The sequence below is a fragment of the Apium graveolens genome, chromosome 2 (genome assembly GCF_009905375.1).
Source record: "Apium graveolens cultivar Ventura chromosome 2, ASM990537v1, whole genome shotgun sequence".
Lineage (NCBI taxonomy): Eukaryota > Viridiplantae > Streptophyta > Magnoliopsida > Apiales > Apiaceae > Apium > Apium graveolens.
Window position 1 is genome coordinate 199,960,243 of NC_133648.1, and position 14,153 is coordinate 199,974,395.

Consider the following 14,153-nt stretch of genomic DNA (forward strand, 5'->3'; position numbering starts at 1 on the left):
TTTTGATCCGGTGAATGACATAGCTTAGCTTTCTATATGATAATTCTAGCCCGCCACCTTCCCGGTAGGGCATCTCCTCTTTGACTCCTCTGATCCTGTACCTAAGGACTCTGTTTTCCTTTTCCATGAACTTCCTCATATCTTATAGGTAATAGAGTCTCAAAGCAGGGTCCCCCAATGACAGCCTTCTTGTCTACTCACTTTTGGTACTAGTACACCTTTGTGTGGTTTCTGTCTTCACTTTATGGCAATTCTCTCGATCTCTGATAAGTCAACTAAAGGAAGAAAACTAGAATAGTTTCTAAGTGAGTAGCTTTCTTTCAGAAAGACCGGAACCTAACCTGTTGGCTCTATTACCCGTAAACAAGTTACTGGAGATCCTTTGGGCGGGAATAGGCGTAGGAACAGACTTCACCATGTAGTGGTCGTTTTTCCTGGATGGGTTTCCTTACATTAATAATAGGTGGTGACTAATGCCTACAATCGAGAGTCTGATTATCGTGATAGAAAGGAAGAGCCAGATGGCTAATAGTTCGTAAGCTAGAACCTGCTGCCCCATGATGCCCCATGATCACCAATAGCAAGTTCCATGGCTAATAGTTCGTAAGCTAGCAACAGGAGCAGAAGAGCCTAAAGCTGTTAATCCTGTTCCAGTACGTAGACTTTATTCTTACTATGATTATGCTGTTAATGAAGCAGGACGAGCAGCAGTTAAAGACACGGGAGCAGCTCCAGGTCCAGTAGTAGATCCAGCAGTTGTTGACCCAATAGATTATGCTTCATTACCCGAATGTTGTAGTGGATTCCGTGCAATTCGAGATATGAGCGCATTGCACGGAACCCACTACCTATCTACAGTCAATCTTTCTTCTGGGTGACATTCTCTATAGACTCAAGTCTTCTATCGTTCGTATACCGTATATAGGTTACGTAGTATCTCGACTGTAAGGTTCTGAAAGAGACTCGACTGGAAGGTTCTGAAAGAGACTCGACTGGAAGGAGAGGAGAGGAGAGGTCTACTCACTCGCTTTCAGGAATAGCACTTCTTCGCCCAATACTACTTCTGAGAACCATTCTTCAACTAGCTCCGGCAATGATAGCTCTAACCATTCTTCCTCCAGCCGAGCCACTACTTGCGTGTGTGTAATTAATGGCAGTTTTTTTATTACGGAGCTATTCTCTTTCTTGGATTTTATTATAGTAGAGAGCGGTAAGTTAGTGTTGCTCTAAGGAAGTGGTAGCTGTTCCAGTACACAAACAAGGTGGGTTGGGGTTTAGGAGGTATTTTGAGCGCATGCTTGTTGCTTTAATAGAGAAAGGGCTTGGCATTTCACTCTTTGTTGTGGGGTTGTCACGGATTGGCCGGCCATACGGATAGGGAAGTCCAAGGAGCTTTTTATTTGTGGAGGTTTCACATCACACTAATCATTCCATTCCTTCCGGATAACCTAAAAGGTGCAGGCCTACTTAAGAGAGGGCCCTTTCTTAAATCTTAAAAATAGGGCTCTATTCCGATGTATACGATGGGATATATAATAAGAAGAAAACTGGTTCTTCTCTTGAGCCTATTTTGTTTTATTGATCTTGCCACTTAGAACTGGTAGGTAGGCCTGTCTTTCTCTGGATCCCGCTGAGCTGAAAGACATGAGACATACATAAAAAAGAGTTTCAACCAGACCGGGCTCTCGAAAGCTCATGTGACCGGAGGTGGGAAGATATGGGCTGGAAAAGCATGTTAATAATCACCGCAGGCCCTTATGCCCCGAGTGCTCAGCTTTGCCCCAGAAATGGAACTAACTGGAGGGTCGGTATGCGAAGAGAGGTCTCCCTTGTAACAGGAGTGAAGAATGACCCGACCCGGCCACAAGAAGACAGGCAGAGTGGCGGGGCAATGGTACCAGACGTTAAGGAGAGAGAAGTGAGTTGGTCTCGATGAGAGCCCGGGCGAGTCTCGTGTGTGATAGTCTAACCCGGATGAAGGATATAGTTCCCCTCCTGGTCTGGATTAGGGTTCCAAACCAGCCCTCTCCCTTAAAGCCCCAGAGCTCTAGGTCTACTTCTACCTAGATACATACAGCTTGCTTTACCACCATTCAGAGCCTTTTCTGATAGAGGGAAGTGAGAAAGAATTTTCTTTTCGGATCGCCTAATTCAATAGCTCAAAAAAAAATAGGTGGAGTTCGCCCTTTAAAGCATAGTTAAGTGTTGGGGGGGTTGTTCAGCGAACGGGAAGCAAAGTATCCATACCAACATTGAAGGCTTCGAAGCTATCCAGAAGATATCCTTAATCTATAGGGTGCTAGCGCTTGACTAATAGAATAGAAAGTATAGGCTCTTCTTCTGTTTTACGAATCTAACTAATCTATACTACTACTAACTATTATAGTCAGACTAGGTCTTCTAGAGTGAACTAGCATAGTAGAGTTTCTATATTTTGTGCTACTAGAACCATAAGCCGCACTATACTATACTTTACTGAACCTCCTTACGCCGGTTCAAGTTCTTATAAGGCAATAAGAGAGGACTGACGCGTCAGCTTCGAGGGCGCCTTTTCTTTAAGCATTTATTTCTCCATCTAAGGTCAGGGAGGAACCTGAGGGAAAAACCGCTTTCTTACCAATTAGAAGGAATAAAGAGGGAGCCGCTTGTCCCGGGAAACGAAGTACGCTTTGGTGAGCGAGAAGCAGCCAGGTATAGGAGAAGGGGCGGTTGGCTTAGGAAAGAGAGTACATAGTTCCACTTGGTGAATAGTGCCTCGGCTCGGTTGAGTCATTTTGTTCGCTCGGCTCGCAGCGGACTTGTTCTAGTGGAAAGACATTTCTCTCTGGGAAAAAAACATAAAATTTGTTCGCTAGAGCTCATCACTGAAGAATGGTGGCTTTACTTTTTGGAATTAGAGAAGAACTTCTTCGCGCGGGCGGCGTACGTACAAGGCTGTTCGGACTCCCTCCCTCTTGTATGAGGTGTGTTGCCATCGTCTCTTTCCCGCCAGGTTACGCGGCATGGATTCGTCGATTGACGAATCGGATCTTGGCGCGCTGTCCCGCCGACGAACCAGTCTAGAAGTAGAAAGGGAAGGCAATAGAAAGAGGTCTCCCTTCCTCCCTCTGTTTGTCTTCTTCTCGCCGCTTTTATCGTCCATCCTGCCCTGCGCCGCTTACAGATTCAGTTGCAGGTATCTAAGCATCCATTAGTTAAGGGGGTTGGGGCGCGAAGCGCAAACCGCTCTTTGATCTCCCGGTGAGTTGGACGAGAACGAGACACAGGGGGTTATCTATGAAGCATTGGAATTGCCCCTTTCTGTTGGAATAGTTGAAAGTCCTCTTCTTAGGGGATTTTCTTTTTTCTTATCAACATAGAGTTGGAACTTGGCCGTGTAAGTTGCGAGTGGACCAGTGTGAAGCTTGAGTTTCGTTGCCGGCCAGAGCTCCTAGCCGACGACCGGCTACCCCTTTCGAGCTCAGCTGACCCCTTCTTGATTCAGTTTTTTCCCTATTTGAGATAGATGAATCAACGGAACTTTGATCCCCGGTTCCCGCTTGGTCAATTCCTGGAAGGCCCCTATTAATGTAATGATTGAACAATAAAAGTGCGTTTGCCGCGACTACGAGCTGCCAGCGCGCCTTTCTTTGAGTCGCCCACGCTCGGGGTCGAGAACTGGTTCAAAAGTAGAAGGTGGTCCAAAAAACGAGCTAACGCGAGTTTTCGAACGACGCTTTTCCCGTTTTTGAACATCACTGAGGGTGAAGGGGAGCGGACAGCGAGTTGGAAGACGCTGCAGAACCGCGTGATTGATCCATCTGCGCTATTCCCTAATTGAAGAAAGTTGGAAAGCCTTCAGAGCCTCAGCCCCTACCATTCTATTTAAAAAAATGAAAGCTGACTAGCAATCGCGCGTTTTTCTTATTAGCGGATGTTAATAATGAAAGACAGAACATATATTAGAAGGCAATCCCCGGGGAATTCCTATCGATTTCCGATGGATAACAATCCATCTTTCCCGCTTTCGCTCTTTCTCCCAATCAGTCGCGGGGGTTCCGGGCATGAGAACGCAAGTGCCGGAATCAAACAAAAGGTCCGAACGTCCGAGGACGAAAGAAAAAATGCTCCGCGGGGAACTCGTTTCATGTCGGCGTATTCGTGCCGGTTAGACGTCGGCCATGAAATCCATCACTATACCGAGCAGATCACGGGCATTCACATCTCGGTCAAAGGGAACTGTGCGCGATTCTCTCGTGAATCGCCTTCAGCAAGGTATGGCACTCAGGGTCTGAACCCGGGGATAAATCTTTCTTCATAGATACAAGACATTCGTTGCTGCTCTAAAAAAGATCTTCTCCCGTGGGCGTTAGCGGACGTTTTTCATTCTTCACCCGGTCCTTAGTAGCGTTGACAAAGGTAACCGGAGGTTTACTTTAGAAACGCGCTAAACAGGCCTATAGGTTCGCCTTTCTAATAGAAGAAGTATATATAATAAGCCGGATCGTCTGAAGCATGAACAGAATAGCCTTTGTTCCGAAGGCCTAGCGAGTTAAGCGAGTTCTTTCTTTTTTTTTTTTTTTTTTTAAAGGCGGCCCTTTTCTTTCCCCGGACCGATGACTCGCTTGTTCAGTACTGCTAACTATTATAGGGGGATGTCGTCCCCTCGGGACTACCAGTCAGTAGCTTCGGTTGTTGAATCTCGTGCAAGTTAGGTTGTGGTTGTATTGGCTGCAAGCGGAACGTAGGCGCTTTAGGTGTGTATTGACCATGCACTCTCGCGTCGTGTAATGTCGTATGTATTGTATGATAGAGGTGGTGCGGTGATTGACCTCAATGCTAATGGTTATCCCCAAGGTTCAACGAATGGAGCTATGATCGTACCCAGATAGAGATGATGGTCTTCCTCTGATGTCTCCAAGTCGGCCATAATAGAATAGATAGGCGAAGCGGCCAATAGCAGTCTGTTCTCGCCTATCGATAGATAGCAGGTTGCTTCCAAGCTCAAACCATTTGAAACGGAATTGCTACTTTTTTATTGTTATTGATAGAGTGGTATTCTCCGCCCCTGTAAAATAAAAGAAAGTAGAGGGGGAGAACTGGAAGAGAGAAGGAAAAAGAGCAAAGGATTTACAAGTATAATGGGAGAAGAATGGCTGACACGTTGACTGCCTTCGAGACTCTAAAATAGAAGCCAAGCGGTCTAACCCCCGGGGCGGGCCCCAACCGAAAGGCGCTAGACGGACTAACGGCAAGCGAGATAAAGAAAGCAGCTGGCCCTATATGTAAAACCTTGCCGCGGGAGAGTCTTTCTCCAATGAGAATAAAGAAAGTTTTTGGGCAAGACAAGAAAGGAACTCGCCCTTATCCACCAAGGGAGAAGAGCTGATTGCTGGCGATGACTTGGTGAAGGGAATCTATGAGAGAAGGTTCTCGAACCGGGTTCCGGCCGAATAGAGCGCGGAGCCGACGAGTTCAGTCGAACAACGTAACGAGTCTAAGGGCGGGATCGAGCTAAAAAAGAAAAGAAAAGGGCGTAGGCTTAATAGTTAAGGCAGACCCCCCTGCTGATAGATATGAGATCAATGACTTAAAAGAAAAGACAGATGTCGAGAGAAACTGTTAGACTTCTTTATTGCGTTGCGAAGAGAGATCGAAGACGAAGATTTTCTGACGCAGTGCGGGCACTGGATGGAAAAGAAAGAGAAGGGAACAACCTACCGGAAGGGCATACCTCAAGGAGCACCAATCTCCCCCGGCAAACATCTATCTGCACGAAGCCGACCTATGGATAGAAATAAAGATGCAGGAAAGGAAAATGAAATCTAAAAGAGAAATATGCTTTGGGAGTGTGAGATAGGCGGACGGGGAGTACGCAGCCGAACAACCGCAGGGGCTTCCAGCAGTGATAGCTGAACTAACCAGATGGGCCGCCCTGGAACTTACATTGAAATCGGAAATCAACGTCGGATCCCGGCTATCCGAAAAACGCAGACTGAAGCGGAGGATCACAAAATGCAACACAACAAGGGGCGAACCAAACGCTTGCGCGAAGGAAGAAGCTAATCAATCAGAATGGAGACAGGGAGGAGAGGCGAAAGATCTATTTTCGAGCTTGCAAGCAGCAAGCAACAACGGCTAAAAAGCCGTTGCGCGCTAGCTTGTAGTTTAGGGGTATAGTAGGGGTGCCCCTTTCTAAAACTGTTCTCTAATATAAGTATAAGGAAGGGAAGCTTTTTGGAACCCTAGTTTCCCCAGCCTATACCTTACTAATCAAAAGGGGCTTCCGTTTTTCAGCTGCATTGCACTGCCGCATAAACAACGGATCCGCCGGGCTGGATGAGCAACCTTCTCTGGAAAGGAATAGTGAAAAGCCATGTCACTTGGAACTGGTTGCTTACTTACTTTTAGTAAGACCCCCTTTTTGGTAAGAAAAATTAGATTATTATTAGATAGGCATGGTTGTTTACAAGAGCTAGCTTCTAGATGTTCTTCGCCTGAACATACATATAGAAGAAGCAACCTTCTATCTGGCCTCTGTACCAGTACAGTAGTGGAGTGGCTTGCTACTTTCAATCAGAAAAGGAAGATTGAGCAAGGCAAAGGAGAAAGAAGTTGTCCTCTCTTCTCTGGTAACCCGCCGCCGCATATGTAGAAAAAGAGGGAGCGGGGAAGGAAGAACAGCCGTTTTACTTTGGCACATGAGGTGGCGGGTTTGGCTAGGTAACATAATGGAAATGTATCGGACTGCAAATCCTGGAATGACGGTTCGACCCCGTCCTTGGCCTCGAGGAGCGGTGAGCAGCACGGAACTTGAATCAATCAAATGGTAGGGCTTTCCTTTGTTATAAATCCACAGAAAACATTCTGGAACTTCCAAACCAAAGAAATGCAACATCAACACGAGAAGTCGCTTTTTACGTTACGCTTTCATTTTAATAATATAATGAAATGAATTCGGTAAGGGTAGAATACGCCCTATGGTCGATCGAAGGTCCTGTGCCATTTGAACTCAAATATATCTTACCTTAAATCCACCTTTGTCTAGCCAGCTCATAACAAAATGTTAGGCCGGCTGACACAACCGAATTGGTTGAGGAAAAGGAAACCCGCACTCCCGCCCCCAAAGCGGAGACCGAAGAACCGCCAGGTTGTCGAGGACACGTCTGAAGAGGAGGCGGGCGCCCTCTAAGTTTACCGCCCTACCCACTAATGGACTATGTATGAGGGGGGCAGGCGAACGGGAACCGACCGAAAACCCGAACCGCTTGACTGCCCCCTTCATACTCGATTCGTTAGGGTTGGGGATGGATATGGAACCAATCAGAAGTGCAAATCGCGCAAGCGAAGCCGGGAAACGGACCGCAGCGCAACGACTAGGACTCGTGTCGGAGGAGTTTTGAGCGGGAGCTACCACTCATGCAGCGGGGCAAGGACCCGCAACTCTCGAAGGGGCCACCAACCGCCCGAATCACTGTAGCAACCCCCCCTTTACTTAATGGATAGCGCTTATTCTCTTTTAATCAACAAAAAGAGAAATGGGGGAGAAAGAAAAGAAAGAGAGAAAGAGGTCTTTATTGAAGAGGCTTTGCACCTGAAATAGGACTAATGTAGATCCAGAAGGCTGGGTCTGGGCTTTCGAAAAGATGAAGATGCAAGGGGTAAAGATAAAGTCTTTTGAACAACCAACCTGGCATAAGGATTCTAGCTCACCCACTTAAAGCAGATGGAGATTCCCGGACGGGGAAAAGCGGCACTCGGCATCTATCTATTAAACAACACCAAGAACAAAGCCATACCATGCCCTCGGGAGAAAGTAGTGATGATTGCCATGAATGCTGCCCTCGAGGACGTGTACAAGAAGGTCTTTGCCGATTCCTATCAACATGGTGCACCTCTTAGTAGAGGGGTGTGAAAAGGCCGTGGAGACTTTGACCGAATGAATAGGGATCAATTGATATCAATTTTGATTGAGGAAGATAATCCAGGATGAACGCTTTTTTAATTCGCTATGCGCTGACTGGATGCGTACTCGCGCGATCAATCGATGGACGGGGGAATTGCGTGAATGACGAGACCGGCCTAACCTAAAGTCCTAAAGTAAAGACTCTTCCCTCTTTTGATGGTGAATCTTGATTGACTGACACTAGAAACTGATTTGGAGAAAGAAGAAGCATGGCATAAGATAGGCGGCGGAAAAATTTCTGATAGCGAATTACTTGACTCGATGGATGGAGGGAGAGCCCTCCAACTCAAGCACGAAATAAATGTTGAGTCAACAATCAATCATCGAGAGGGGCACCAACCATCAAGCGAGATCGAGACCAGCCCATAGGGTTCCAAACCCGCGCTTCTTCAAATATCCCATATAACATAAAAGTAGGGGCTTCAAAGCTTTACTAACAAGCGAGAAACTTGACTTTGAGAAAGAAAAGAGGCGCGCTAACGAGGCCCCTTACTATAGACTCTAGATAGGGCGTTAGTGCTTGACTAATAACATATATAGTTTCCGCTTGATCGGAATTGATTCTATGATTGAATAGTATAAGTGCTACTTAGTAGTATAAACTCGGAGAGACAGACAGAGAGGGACTCTTTCATACCTGCTAACTCCTAGGATGAGAAGTAGGTCCCTTGTTTTTGGCAGGAAGAGTTCCAGCCTTTGTTGCCCCTCGGTAGAGTGAGTCTACTTAGCGAACTGGCAGGACGCGGAGATCGATTGATCAATATGAATCTCAAGAGTGGATGGTTGATCGCCGCCTCCTTGTTCTGGAGGCTCTCCGGCCGGGGAGGGGCTTGCTATCGTAACCCTTTCTCCCGGTGTATGTGAAAAAGAGCGAAGAACTCCTTTTTGTTCGGTCATAGGTTGGTCCAAAGAACGAGAGCCGGCTTCCTTAAGTCCGTTGTTCCTCAGTAGCTCAGTGGTAGAGCGGTCGGCTGTTAACTGACTGGTCGTAGGTTCAAATCCTACTTGGGGAGATTTTAGAGTTCTCGCTTTTCTGACCTAGCGACCCCTGTCCTTCTCCTTAGTTTCTAAACTAGCAGAATCGTGGAACATCAAAAGTGGGAAGTTTCTTGTTGGTTTTTTCCTCACTCTCGTATAGGTGAATTTGGTTTGTTCCATTCTTAGGGAGAAGAAGGATCCACTGGGAATGAATGGGAAGACTGGAGTAGTATTTTCATTGGCCGGAAGGAATTAGTCCCACTCATTTCATTCATTCAGTGCCTGCGGTGAGGCGCGACCCACAACAAACGAAGGGGGAAAGCTTGCTTTGCTTGCTGTAGCCCTATTTGAGTACCTAAGGCTTGGTAAGCATAAGCTATTTAAGTAGGCTTGAGAAGGGTAGGCTCGCAGCTTCTCTCAGCAGAAGAGCCTTACTTTCCTATTCTATTAGTCAAGCGCTAGCGCCCAACCTATACAAGGGCTTTGAAGGGATAGGGGAAGGGAAGAAAACAAAGATGGTCACTCCTTTTAGGAACATGGCTCGTTCATTCACTTGCTCATGAACCCGCAGCTTTGCCAGAAGTGACGAAGGGGGGCCGGGGAAGGCCGACGACTACATGAGGGGAAGCTATTATAGAAGCCTTGCCCCTTGCTTTACAGATATTGTTATGACTAAATGACTAGATTCTCCCGGAACGCTAGCTAAGCTAATAGTCTTAGTTCCCTTCAATGAAATCAATAAGCTTGTTTTGATTGATTCAGAACGCCGCCCTCCTTCTTCTAACCCATTGAGGGGGGGCCCGGCCCGGGCCCGGGAAGGGGAGAGTGGCCGAGTGGTCAAAAGTGGTAGACTGTAAATCTGTTGAAGTTTTTCTACGTAGGTTCGAATCCTGCCTCTCCCACTTGTTTGTTGTAGACTTCAGAGAAGAGAAAAGAGGCATTCGTCAGCGTAGGAAGGCCAACCGAGCCGAAGCTCTTTCTTTCTTTTTTTGGCCGTGTCGTGAAGTGAAATTGTATCGTATGTTAGTAAGAGAGGTTGGCGAACTACTACGATTTATAAATCCCCCATCTATGTCCAATCCTAGTGAGAATAGAAGCAAGTCGCTTCCGGCTTGGCTTGTAGTCGTAGTCTTTTAGCTTATGGAGCCGCCGGCCTTCCTACACGCACGCGCCCACAAGAATGCCCCCTGGTTCGAGACAAAGCCAAACCGATACATACGATAGGCGAAAAGGAAAGACCCCCATTTAATTAGTGCCTGGGGAACGCAAGTTTTATCGAGGATTGGAGAGGAGAGGTAGAATAAAAGAAAAGGCTTGGGGTGGATTTAGGAGTCTTTGTGTGAGCCGTATGCGGTGAGAGTCGCACGTACGGTAACGAGGGGGGTTCGCGTCTATATGTGTAGTGTGGTGGTTGGGCCTACCCACCCTATTTGTTCCATGATCTATGGGTCTACTGGAGCTACCCACTTTGATCAATTAGCCAAGATTTTGACCGGATACGAAATCACTGGTGCTCGATCTAGTGGTATTTTTATGGGGATTCTATCTATCGCTGTAGGATCCCTATTCAAGATTACTGCAGTTCCTTTTCGGGCGGCTGTAGGACAGACGGCCGCCTATAGGTGGTAGGGTAGGGTGGGTGGTACCGCTCAGATTGCGGCCAATCTTCCTAACCGCGCGCGGGCCGCGCTTAAAGCGCGTGAAACTCATCACTACCTCGTAAGGGCATTGAGACCATAACATGTTACACGAAAGCGCCGCTTTCTCTGTAGCGTTGTCACACAGTTGCCCGCCTAGAAGAGCCACTCGCTCTGTAGTGTTGTCACACAAGATAAGCACGCCGCCCGCCTGCTGGGCGGGCAAATTGAAGTTATCTTCCGGTCAACTGTCCACCCAGTCAAGTGCAAAAAACACAGTAGAATCATGTAATGCGCGCTGCTGGTGTGCTTCCTGCTCGCGAGGAAAGAAAGAAGGGCGATAAAGTGAAGTTCAGATTTTACTGTTTGCAGCATGGGAGCAGATTACCCAAAAAATACCTGGGAACAATAAAAAAAAGATATCTCGGTAACGAAAACTATAGGGGGTTGTATTGGCGAGATCCAACGGTGAATAGCTGCCCAAAAGAAAAACCGCCTGGAAGTCCGAGGACCTTTAGTACTGTACTCTACCCCCGAACCAGCAGCCTTCGCGCCAAGCAAGACCGCCCTTGTCCCTTTCCTTTCTCCATTCCCCCTCCTTTGCTTTGTTCCAATAGAGTCTAAGGCAAAGCAAAAGTGGCTCGTATGCCTACTTTACCTACTTGTTTACCTACTTGACGAAAGGGAACGAACTTTGTTTCATTTCCGGGTTTATGGATTGGATTCAGTCAGCGTCACGACATAATCAAAAGGAAGGAGTGACACTTTGGTTACCGGCGAACGTTTTCAAAGGCGACCCTCTCGAGTTTCCGGCTGTTTTCTAGATTGAAGTAGCCTTTCGCCACCCTACCAAACGAAAGAAGTCGCTATCAAACAGCTCGCCCTACTGAAGTACCAAAGGTGCGTTCAGCCCGGTGACTAAGAAATGGGTTTGCACTTTAATTTCAGTGATGAGGTCACAAAGAGGGAAGTAGGGCTCTTATTTGACTAAAAGAAAAGTTGGTTCTTCGCTTTCTTTTAGAATAAAAGTCGCTATGAAGCCCCTACTACTTACTTTGTTTGATTCAAAAGGCGAACAGCCCCCCCAACTAGTCGTATGGGGCGGGGTGCTTGTGATAAGCTGCCTTGGATATGAGGAATTATTAAAAAAAGGAAAAGTACGGTATTTTACGAAGATCTTTCTATCAATAGATAGGAATGAGTGTTCGATATAGGGGATAGGATCCATCTGCTCTTTATGAACGCGGAGCCCGTTCCGAATGCTTCTTCGATCCGGAAGTTATTGCGAAGATAATAAGATGGTGCTCCCCCTCCCTCTGCCTTTTCCCGCTTTGCGAATCTTCCCCTCTAACGCGGACCGGGGGCGGCGGGCGCGGGACGAAGAAAGCTAAGAGAAGACGCTCTTCTCTTAGGTCCTTTTTTTCAGTGCAACACAGGAAAGCGCCCTCTTTTTGTCATCCCTGCTGCTTTCCATATTTTGTATGGAACGCATGGCGGAGCTAGGACCCTTCAAATCATGTTTGAGCTTATGTTCAAACCAACCCCACCCCCTATTTGAGGCAGGCTGGAAAGAATGTCCGCCAAGTTCAGATAAGGGAATGCTTCCCCCAACCATTAAAGGAAAGGCTCGACGAGGGGGGGGGACGCGTCGGGGGAAGGAAAAGGCTTTCGGAGATCGATATTTTCTTTGTTTTTCATCGAAAATGAAGAAGGCCGAGGATGGCCTACGGTGCATCTTATCTGAAGGGAACACGCTTTTTCGACCGCGGCGGTATGATTGTCGGGCTCTCTCCTCATTCCGCCTGCTGGCCTATTGGGATAGCAGCCTTCGGGCTTTACCTGCCCTTTCTAATAGAATAAAGAATTCCGGCTCGGCCCGGGAAAGCGCTGGCAACAACAGAAAGGAAGGGGTCCATGTAGCTGCTGCGCCCGCCCCCCTCTTAGTCAATGGGGCAGCAGGTTCGGCATCTACTACAAAAGAGAGAATCCACTTCAGATAACCGCGCCTCTGCTAGGGCAGCGCGTGGAATGGCCGAGAGCGGACCTTTTTGGATATATAATCCAAGTCGAGAGTAGAGTTATGGGAACAGCCGTCTGATGGAAAACGACTTTCACGTTCGGTTCAGAGAGCACTTTTTTTGTTGAGAATTTGTCGTTCCCTTTCGTGTGAATTCCCCAGCGGCGAATTAAAAACTTGTGGGCCCTATCTATTCCATCTCTCGAGCCCCGAAGAAAACCACCCACCCCCCTGGATTCCATATCTCTTTTGACTCTATATATGTGGGCACCTGATATCTATGAGGGTTCACCCACCCCGGTTACAGCATTCCTTTCTATTGCGCCTAAAATCTCTATTTCTGCTAAAATTTCACGTGTTTCTATTTATGGTTCTTATGGAGCTACATTGCAACAAATCTTCTTTTTCTGCAGCATTGCTTCTATGATCTTAGGAGCAATGGCCGCCATGGCCCAAACAAAAGTAAAAAGACTTCTAGCTCATAGTTCAATTGGACATGTAGGTTATATTCGTACTGGTTTCTCGTGCGGAACCATAGAAGGAATTCAATCACTACTAATTCGTATCTTTATTTATGCATCAATGACGATAGATGCATTCGCCATAGTTTCAGCATTACGGCAAACCCGTGTCAAATATATAGCGGATTTGGGCGCTCTAGCCAAAACGAATCCTATTTCGGCTATTACCTTCTCCATTACTATGTTCTCATACGCAGGAATACCCCCGTTAGCCGGCTTTTGTAGCAAATTCTATTTGTTTTTTGCCGCTTTGGGTTGTAGGGCTTACTTCCTAGCCCCAGTGGGAATAGTGACTAGCGTTATAGGTCGTTGGGCGGCCGGAAGGTTGCCACGAGTAAGTCAGTTTGGGGGACTGAAGGCAGTTCTCCGTGCACAAGATACGAGTTAATTTAAGTATTTAATTCTCATAGTTAATAATTAGTTAATCAACCTTAAGTGTTATTGTCTTGACATTGAGATGTAATCATACATTGGTGAGTAAGTGTTAATTGAACATAATTAGTCAGAGTCTCTGTGGGAACGAACTAGAAATCATTATATATTACTTGTGAACGCGTATACTTGCGTGAATTATTAGCGCATGCTTTATGCCTAAAAAGTTTTTGGCGCCGCTGCCGGGGACTCGGTGTTAATTTGTTTAGTTTATGTACTTTCCATCAGTGGTCATTAGGACTCATTGATTAAGACTTGTTACTTATTGTTTCCGATTGCGTTTCAGGTACTCTAGCGAGCGTTTATGCAAACACGTTCTCACACTTGCAAGAGTACTCTAGATACGATAGAGGAGACAAATTCACTTCTTGACATTCTGGAGAAGATAGATTTTGAAGATTCGAATAAAGAGAGTGAAAAGAAAGAACCGGTAATCATGGGTGATCGTATAGTTCCAGCAGATCCAGCTCTTATGGACTTTTTTCGGCCTAAAATTGATGACATTCAGTCAAGCATCATTCATCCGGCTATTCAGGCTAATACTTTTGAAATCAAGCCGAGCACTATTCAGATGGTGCAGAATTCTGTTTCTTTCGGAGGTGCTGCGACTGAAGATCCCAACA

General features: G+C 46.6%; 2 non-coding genes across 2 annotated transcripts; both read left to right on the forward strand.

Annotated features, from left to right (window-relative positions):
* The first annotated feature begins 8,886 nt into the window (after positions 1 to 8,886).
* Positions 8,887 to 8,958, forward strand: TRNAN-GUU (transfer RNA asparagine (anticodon GUU)). Its single transcript has one exon. It is a non-coding gene; the product is annotated as a tRNA-Asn (tRNA).
* Positions 8,959 to 9,742: 784 nt separating this feature from the next.
* TRNAY-GUA (transfer RNA tyrosine (anticodon GUA)) lies at positions 9,743 to 9,825 on the forward strand. Its single transcript has one exon. It is a non-coding gene; the product is annotated as a tRNA-Tyr (tRNA).
* The last annotated feature ends 4,328 nt before the right edge of the window (positions 9,826 to 14,153 follow it).